Below are 7,092 nucleotides of genomic sequence, written 5' to 3'. Positions count from 1 at the left end.
CTCTTTATCAAACTCAAGATACTGACTTTTTTAAACCTACAAATCTATACCACTGCTTTATGTCAAAAGCGACTTAAATTAGTTCAACATCAGAGAGAATATACACCTTCACAACACTACAGAGACTGACAAAGTCTGCAGACTCACGCTAAATAACATGCTTAAAATTTTTCAGTAAACTTATAGCATTGACTTGGTCCTTGCTCTGTAATATTTTCAATGTTATGATTTATGACACATTACTGAAATACCAATTTTACAAGACAGCAGAGCTATTTGAAATAAACATCAAAAACAGGTTTCAGAGTGTTTCTAAAAGATGTGGAATTAAATTGTAAGAACTTATCTGTAAAACCTGTTGTAATTTATATTAATATCTAAACCTATTCTGCTGTAAGTGGTCAATGGTGCACAAAGACTTGAATTAAATTGAACTGTAGAGTATATACTGGTTACTGGCTTGTTATTGCAAAAAAACATGAAAACTGCACTACAGTATTTCTTTTCTGACAAGCATATACTTACAAGTCTATTGAAAATTATTTCAGTTGTTTAAAATGACTGAGCAAAAAATAATATTTGGTTATTCATTGTACTATTTGTCACATAACAATCAAGCGTATATACAATGATTTAAAGGCTCTCAGTTGGTATAATCATACAAGGTTTCATCTCATTCTTTCCCAGAAAAAGAAATGACAAAAACTAACATTAAATGTTAGGCTCATAATCTCTCTCTGACTTACTTTTTCCTCAATAAGTGAAGTCAGTTCCCCACTAATGCCAGTTCTATTAAAGAAAGGAATATTGCTTAAAGCATACTGCATAACCTAATATGCACAGAGAAACAGAGACTTCATTCATTACAGAAGGATAAGTAATTATGGTTTTTACTGCAGCTCCCAGAGAATTCAAAAGTTACGCAGTCAGAAAATTTCTTTTAGTCACACTGTATTACTGGAGTTTAACCTCCTTAATTGATTCAAAACATTATAATGTCTTCACAGGAACCATCTCACAAGTTTTCTTTGAACAAATCTGGACACGTTACCAACCAGATTTTGAATAATTAATTGTATCAAGCAAGTCTTAGCCTTCATTGAACACAGATTATCAGATACTTCTCTCATGAGTATTATTAGAGTTAAATTACATTTTCAATCTATAAATATAATTCAACAATACAGCCTAAAGCTCTCATTGTCAAAGAAATTTTCTTAGCTACCGTATGCTATTGTTCCACGGACCATGTACACTCTTTTTTTTTTTTTTTACTGTTAAGAACTAAAAAAATAACAACCAAGTAATTTTTTACTTTAAATAGAAAAAGGTCATTTTTTAAATTTATGTTCAAATTATAACTTCAAGAATGTACCAAGATTTGTGTAAATATTGCAGTATCTGAAATTGAGTGTTTTAGGTTTATTAAGCAGTTTGAAAAAACAATGTTTTAAAATTTCATCTACATGGGAGCAGTCCTCAAGCAAGTCAATAATGGATAAAAATAAATAATATGCCATAATGTCATATTATCAAGAAGACTGATCTAGTGAAACCAACTGAGAAATATTTACCAAAATTCTTGTTTTAAAAGTACAGTGACTTCACAGAGAATATCTTGTACAACTAGCTACCTTTAATTAATTCTGCCTTTAATCAGCTTAATCCAGTGAATTTTGGTATCTTAATTCCCCTCTCCCCAACATTCTGTCCTGCATGACAATGTTGCATGAAATGATTACCAGATATTTTTCAGCACAGTCAAAGTATTTTAATGGGCAACTTACTGACTTTAAAATAATTTGCCATGTGTCCATAATCTCCATTAAGATCAAAGAAGATTAATATTACTGTTAATAATGCTACTCAAATATATGAGTGTATAATAAAACAGAAAAACCATGCAGTGTTGATAACCTCTAAACTTTTTACTGTAATTTTGTGGCTATAAAAATGCTATATCCAGATTCACAAGTTTGAATGTTATTGTCAATATTTTTTACCAAATATCTGTTTTACATGGTTTTAATCATAAACACACATGTGTATTCCCGAAATTAAAAATGGTTGTCATAAGTATCACATTTTTCTATGTAGTCATGACATTTGCAAAAGCTATCACTGTGATGGCACCACGCAAAGAATATGCAAATAAATAAACAAACAAACAAACATGTTTCCTTATACAGTGGCTGAATCATTACCACAGACATATAACTTGTGATAACAATGTTGAATGTGTGTCTTCAATGCAGGCAGTGTTGCTGACTGGTATGCACAGAATTTGATCAAGTTTACGGCCTTTTTCTATACTCTGTTCTGAGTCTCAGTTATTCTTTGCCACCCTGAGCAGCAAAATTTAGTGATGATGAAAAGAAAATTGCTGTTTCTCACTAAGAGAAGGCAATGTGGAACACAATGATGTAAAAGAGGAATTTAATGAAGCAATAGTTGATTCATGAATTAATTTGGATGTAACAACCAGAACAAAAGAATGTTTGTGAAGAAGAATGTTGAATGTCATTTTATAGTGCATGTATACAATTCCAAATGTAAGATTTTACTGGTTGTTCTACCACAAATATCACATTGGTTCCACTGATCTCTTAATAATAAAGAATACATCACAACAAGAATAAAACATGTAAGAGGGAAACTGTAAATGCCAATGACATTTATTTAAATATACCCTATTTTATTATTTTGTATTGTTATGTATTTCAAATTGAAATTTTAAAAAAAATCATAAAATGTAAAACAAAATGCATTAATGCCACTCGGTCTCCCTGAGCTTATAACATGACATCATAATGTAGCACAAAGTTAATGATACAATTTTGGTATTTAGTTTCTTGGAGTAATGTTTCTTAGTATGCATGCTTTCGTAAGTTGTAATACCTGTAGCTCTAATAAAATAACACATAATTAACATCTTAGGACTTAATTCTTGCGACAATTTTGCAATTCATTTTCTTCCATCTCCTCAAGTTCTGTCAGCATATTTCATGTGTTGAATATAAAAATGCAAAAATTTAAGCACAGATAGTGTTAAACACACATTTCGTTATATTATCAACTGCAAAAACTCAATTTCGAATTTCAATACAAAATGTAAGAAACTCAAACACCACAAAAGAAAACAATTACTTCAAAAGAGTTATTAAAACATTTTGACGATACTTCAAAACACAATATACCAATTAAGCTTTACTTTTGGACATCTAAATGTGCCTTCTCTTATTTATGACTTGCAAAAACATTCTTTGTTCTGTAACATATTAATTGTACCGAATTTAAAGTTGGCCAAATTATTTTAAAAAATCCAAAATCTATTGTAACAGTGTACTGTATGAAATAAAATAAAAGGATTGCCATATCATCTTCCATTGCTACATGTTTTATGTCAGAACTGTTCAAGCATACTAGTCATGTGCATTAAACAGCAATAACATATTTTCTTTGGTACACAAATAATGAATCAGTATGCAGAATCTGCTGAAGCCTCTCATCAAAAATAGTTTTATAACATTTAGCAGGAGCAGCTCTGGCATACTCTCCTAAATAATCACTGGAGCTTTATGCACAGCCAAACACAATAGACAGTCTCGCCTTAATGTTTCTCTAACTATCATTTAAAATTGTTACATGAACAACTGCTTTCACTGAAGAGTTATAACAACTTTCAATAATCATTATAACAACTTGCAATAATCAATATAAACACATATAAAAGTCATTCCATGGTACACTCCAACAAATGTTCTTTACGCAGTTTACAGAAAGGGAAATTACTGGGCTAAGCAAACACATTAGCCAAGTGCACTATCCCATGGCAATTGGAACTCTAATCCAACTGCTTGATTGTACTGTCTTCAAGAAATGAATCTGAAACATAAACATAAGTCATAAATTAACTATGGGTAAAATTTTACTGAACTATTTACTTTAATTAACATGCAATATATCACAAAATTTGCTCAATGATGAGCTGACTGTAATAAAAGTAGGAGTTTACACTAATATGAGGTAATGTGTTTGTACTTCTTTCAATATTCATTACTGCATTTCTAAAAAGAATTTTTTTATTGTAGGGAAGTTGTACACAGAGTTGACAAAAGTTGTGGGATACCTCCTAAGCTCATGTCATACCTACTTTTGCCTTGTGTAGGGCAGTACCTCAACATGGCAGGGACACAACAAATCATTGGAAGCCCCTGCAGAAATACTGGGCAATGGTGCCTCTATAGCCATCCATAATTGGGAAAGTGTTGCCAGTGCAGGATTTTATACACAAACTTACATCTCAATTATGTCCCATAAATGTTCAACGGGATCATGTCAGATGATCTGGGTGGTGAAATTGTTGGTTCTTCAAATCAGTTGTGGACAATTGTGGCCTGGTAACATAAAAATTGGGAACATGGCTGCAGATGGTCTTGAAGTAACCAAACATAACCATTCAGTCAATGATGAGTTCCGTTGGACCAGAGCACCCAGTCCATTCCATGTAAACACAGCCCACACCATTATGGAGCCACCACCAGCTTGCATGGTGCCTTGTTGACAACATGGGTCCATGGCTTCATGGAATCTGCAGCACAGTTGAACCCTATCATCAGCTCTTACCAGCTGAAATTGGGACTCATCTGACCAGGCCATAATTTTCCAGTCATCTAGGTTCAACTGATATGGTCGTGAGTCCAGGAGAGGTGCTGCAGGTGACATCATGCTGTTAGCAAGGCTCCTATGTTGATCATTTGCTGTCATAGTCCATTAACGCCAAATTTTCTGCACTATCCTACCAGGTATGTTCGTCATATGTCCCACATTGATTTGTGCAGTTATTACACACAGTATTGCTTGTTTGATAGCACTGACAACTCTACACACACGCCACTGTCTCAGTCATTAAGTGAAGACCGTCAGCCACTGTGTTGTCTGTGGAGAGAGGTAATGCCTGAAATTTGATTTTCTCATTACACACTTGACACTGTGGATCTCAGAATATTGAATTTGCAAATGTTTTCTGAAATGAAATGTCCCATGAGTCTAGCTCCAACTACCATTCTGCATTCAAGTCTGTCAATTCCCATCATGCAGCCACAATCATATAGGATGCATTTTCACATAAATCAGCTGAGTACAAATCACAGCTGCACAAATTCAGTGTCTTTCTATACCTTGTGTACAGGATACTACCATCATCTGTATATGTGCATGTCACTATCCCATGACTTTTGTCAGCTCAGTGTAAATATCAGTTTTCTCTTTTAAATGACACTTGACACAAAGTTATTCTTATTTGCTAATGCATTTTCAAATAATTTTAAGGTCCATCTTGTTAATACATGCCAAGTTTTTTATTTCCATATTTACTTGAGATTGTATAATCAAAGCATCTAGCAATAAGGGAAAATTCACTTGAGAAGACTATAAAATTACGAGACAGAATTGCTGGCAAGTGTTTACACTTACCAGGCAAAATTTGTAGCACTGCTGACAGATAAATATAAAAGCAAACTAATACATCTACAGGTACATAAGTAGTCCACAAATTAATGTACGATCTACTATCTTTTTGAAGGAAGGAGAGAGGGGGGGGGGGAGAGGGAGAGTGAGAGAGAGAGAGAGAGAGGGGGGGGGGGTTGGGCTATTTAAAAAGGAAGTGGAGGTCACTCAGACCCTAGGGTGAGAGGGAACTATTTGTTGTGAGGAGGGAGAAGTTAATTTCACATGAAGCTTACTGGAAAGTGAGGTGAAAATGATGTGTCACTCGATGCAATCATGAAAGTCAATAGCAGTTGATCCAATAAGTCATGAGTGACAGAGCTAAATATTTGTGACAAGCAAGAATATAATTCATGATTTAAATAATTAATAACTCCACAAGTTACTATTTTTTCATGCTTAGCACAATGTGTTTTGAGAATTTATTTCCATTTTCAAGTGCATTTGTTTACATAAATATTTTTCATTGTTTAAATCATGAATGACATATCTGCAGGATTTCCTAAAGCACCAATTATGATGAACCAAATTAAGAAAGAATATAATTGTCACTGTTGCTCATTTCACTCACAGCAATTTAAAATGTGCTCTTAGGTTCCTTCATAACCACAGCTCATAAATCGTGACATATTAAGAAATAAACAGCCAGATATTTGTGACAAACAAGAATATAAATATCACTGCCATCTATTTCACTAGCAGCAATTTCATCTTCCATTTAATTAGACTAAAGTCACAAAATAGAACAAACTTACTCCTGAGAGAGAGAGTTCTCTTAAATGTAAATAACATCAAATATTGCAGAACAGAATTCTATTGCACTAATAAGAAAGTCACAAAAACTTGAAGATATATACTTCTTTTGACTCTGTAACTCCACGTTTCTAACCACAACACCACAGTGAACATACATAACTTTTGCCAAAATTGTCTTTCATCTAGGATCTCCTGAAGTCTTTTACTGCCTATGTATCACTAATTGACATTTAATTGTAACAAATTGTACCAACAGTGATGTATCTGCAATAAATCTTCAATGCGCCATTGCATATCTTCATAACACAAATACAAAAACAAGTAAACACAATGAAATCCAAGACGGTGTCACCAAAGTTCTTCACTTGTCAACTGCTGTTAAGTTTTGTGGTCACATGGTGGGACATGTCTTTTGATGTCACTTAACAGGCTTTCAGGTTTACTAACAAGTCCTGTTGAGGACATGTCGGTGACGGAGATGGAGAGGAAGGTGTTGGAGACAGTAGGAGGTCAAAGGTATGTGTGTGTGTGTGTGTGTGTGTGTGTGTGTGTGTGTGTGTGTAATGAAAAAATGGGGAAATGTGTTATATTTTTTCATTATTAATATTACTTTTTCATCATTCCTCCTTTCAGTTTTTTTACCTAGTTCTTAATTGCTCTATTTATTTCTCTTTTGCTAATCTATCAAATCTGTGTTTGGGGAAATGCATAACACAATGCTGTCTTGTGGCAAACGATTGCCTCAGACTGAGTTCTTTGTATGTGAAGACACATATGACATGTGATGCTGTGATTGTGTTCCTTATTACCTAAAGGATGGTCTCAGAC

General features: G+C 33.7%; 1 protein-coding gene across 1 annotated transcript in view; it reads right to left on the bottom strand.

Moving 5' to 3' along the window:
* Positions 1-556: 556 nt before the first annotated feature.
* LOC126183291 (dual specificity mitogen-activated protein kinase kinase 7-like) overlaps positions 557-7,092 on the bottom strand; it is a 172,604-nt gene continuing 166,068 nt past the window's right edge. The window contains exon 11 of the mRNA XM_049925128.1: positions 557-3,885. The gene's annotated coding sequence lies outside the window, so the exon portion shown is untranslated. The remainder of the gene's footprint in view (positions 3,886-7,092) is intronic.

This window comes from Schistocerca cancellata, chromosome 4, assembly GCF_023864275.1.
Source record: "Schistocerca cancellata isolate TAMUIC-IGC-003103 chromosome 4, iqSchCanc2.1, whole genome shotgun sequence".
NCBI lineage: Eukaryota > Metazoa > Arthropoda > Insecta > Orthoptera > Acrididae > Schistocerca > Schistocerca cancellata.
Note: the sequence above shows the minus strand (reverse complement) of the source record. Positions and strands in the feature narration are given on the sequence as shown.